This window comes from Triticum dicoccoides, chromosome 5A (assembly GCF_002162155.2).
Source record: "Triticum dicoccoides isolate Atlit2015 ecotype Zavitan chromosome 5A, WEW_v2.0, whole genome shotgun sequence".
Lineage (NCBI taxonomy): Eukaryota > Viridiplantae > Streptophyta > Magnoliopsida > Poales > Poaceae > Triticum > Triticum dicoccoides.
The window spans coordinates 36,320,095-36,323,129 of record NC_041388.1 but is presented as its reverse complement, the minus strand read 5'-3'; positions in this window follow the sequence as shown (position 1 = coordinate 36,323,129).

Here is a 3,035-nt window from a genome sequence, read left to right as displayed (position 1 = left end):
TCATGTCATGGAAGAAACCGGTCTGCTGCTTGATAACTTTATATTAGTTTCACAATGCACCATGTGTAATATTTTGGTTTATCATGAGATTTTGCAGTAATCAATTGTCACATACCTTTTTTCCTTTTTGCGGGGGCTTTTCACATTTGTTATGTCTCATCAGTCATCTTGAGAATGATATTTGCAAGTGACTAAGTCGACTACCTTGCATCAAGATATACCTACAGCTGCACAAAATGTTATGTGTAGTTTAGTTTCTGGAGTAGGTTTCAACTCCATTCAAACATTCAGAAGCACCTAAAAGAACCCCACACCATGGAAACTCACAATTAGTAGCGTCGATGTTATCTGCTAGTTTTCAAATAATTAGAATTTCTTATTGCAAGATGCCCACCGCTAGAGAACAACCATTGATGTTATCACCTACTGTTTCGTTTATTCTTAAGAGGTTTGGTTATATAACTCAGTGGCATTTTAATTCCCGATAATTGGGTTTACACTGGAGTATTTTATTTCTGTGGGGAGAGGGAGAGAAGCCAGTGCAGGGTGTGGGAAGCACCTCTTCATGTGATTTTTTTTGCTTTATTGTGTAATTTTTTTTCTTGAGGTCCTGACCGTAGAACAACCGTTCTATGGTATTTTTTTCAATTATGTACAAACAGTTACAAGGTTGGAAAAGGAAAAGGTCTATAAAACTTCAGTTTTTGCTAACATTAGGAGATTAAAGGTCCCTTGTGATGTATTTATGTAAATTGTGTTAAAGGGGGACTAAAATGCAAAGCTTCTGACTTGAAGATCCAACTATTCTGGCTATGAACAAGAATAAATTTTAGAGAGATTCCATGAAAGGATTATAAGTTGTTGTTGATCCAAGTGTTGAAGGGATCTACTTTCCTTTGCTTTGATATGTATGCCGGACAGCCTCTTTACAGGTAGAGATACCCTGTTCAAGGACAGGGGGGCGGGGGTGTGAACTTTGTGAAATCCTGTCCTATTGATGACTTTGCAAACATAAGTAAGGGTGGTTGTCCATGGTACTGAGCGCTGCTGTTTCTATGCCAAGTCTTAAATATTTCCATTGTTTATTGTTAAAAAGCTTTCCTCATTTTGGTGACTTTACAGAATAAGTAAATCTTAACTAGCAGTGGTTAATAATTAAGTCTTCTTCTTTTTCCTTTGCAGCTCACATCCCACTGTACCTGTAGCAGTAAGACAGAAAAATTACTTAAGAATACTCTAGTTTTAATAAGAATACTCTAGTTTTAATAACACAATATTTAGTGCTAACCAAACAGGTCACAGTAAATAAAACTATGATATTTGAAAAAACTGCAGTATTCTTAGAATACTTAGAAAATACTTTACTATCAAACAGGGCCTGATTGATTTGGTTGCTTGATTTGGTTTAATGGCTGCTGGCGTCTGAATGTTGTCTCCTAGTTTAATGGGTACCATAATTGTTTCCGTTGATTTGGTTGTCACTCTCCTCTGGATGAGATGAGATTGAGTTTGAGATTGAGATTGAGATGCTGTCTGACTTGCAGTTAGCACAGCATTTTCTTAAGCTATGATGAATCTGGAGATTAAACTGGTACCTCAAACTCAAACTACCATCACCAATCAGGCTGGAAACTGAAACCACCAAACCAAACTATCTCAAATTAATGGTTAAGATGCTAGATTTTTTCGCTGGTATTAGACTTGTGTTTTACTCATAAGTTCCAGCTAACTATCTCAAATAAAGGAAGATGGACCTAATTAGTCTGATGTAAATTTTCTACTGCACTGGAACATAATATTGCAAGGCTGCTTTGATTGATGTGTCTGGTCAAATATGTATATATGATTAAGGTCAGTGCTGTGTTTCTCAGGTTTCACACTGCAATGACCAATGTTCTTTCCTAGAAACAGATAACTGGATTTACTTGGGAAAGGTCGCTACAGCTTTATGCCTATTTCAGTGATTATTAACTTTATAAGAATGCAAATATATGATTTAAAACTTAGCATCTCTTGTTCTGCAAGATACTGCTGTCCAATAAATAGTAGCAGCGACAATCAGTTCTTGGTACAGTGTGTAGTCCTGCAGAATACTAAGGTGTGGTACAGGCGCACCTTAGTCGGGCTTAATGTTCAGATGCCCCGGGCTCCACAAGCTTTTATGAAAATGTATCATGTCACTGTCCGTGACTCTCTCTTTTTTGCATGTTGTGATGAAGGCCTTTTTTGCCTTGTCCACCCGAGAGGCCCTTGAGTTTGCTGGAATGTCGATTAACTTCCGTTCCAGCAAATTCGGGTACTCCATATGTCCTATTTTCAGGAAAGGTCATGCTGAAATTTTCCGTGAATTTTAGCATGACTTTGCTAAAAATAGGACATATGGGGTACTTGTGACTAATGCATGGGCCGGGGTATCTTAGTAGTTAATTAAGTAGGATCAAGTGCCCCGGCGTACTTGTGACTAATGCATGGCTTTTAGGGTGCCTCGGTGTCGATAAAAACCGAAATGATGAAAAGTTAGGCTTTTAGGGTGCCTTGGCGTCGAAAAACCCTCAATGATAAAAGCTTAGATTTTAGGATGCCTCGGTGTCGACAAACCCTAAATGATGAGACCATGATCTTGTTCCTTGACAATAACCAACTTTTTGACCAAACTTTGTTTCTATTTAGAGAGAAACATGGCCCACAACGATGAGGCCGGGGGTTCGGGCGGTAAGGCATTCTGGGAGCTGTCCCAGGAGATGGAGGAACAACCTCACTTGTATGAGGCCGCCGCCTTCCCCACCGATCCTGAGACCACGGATGGTGCCGCCGAGGATGACCACACTGATGCCACCACTGATGGTGCCGCCGAGGATGCCACCACTGATGATGGCGGCGCACGCACAGATAGCAGCCAGCCGAAGAGGCAACGGAAGGACCGGCGCACGATCGTGCTCCGCACCCTCAAGGAGGAAGTTACTGAAGTGGACTCCAACGGGAATCCAACGGCGCCCGAACGAATAGTCAAGGGGTACTCGCTTCAGCTCGGGTGC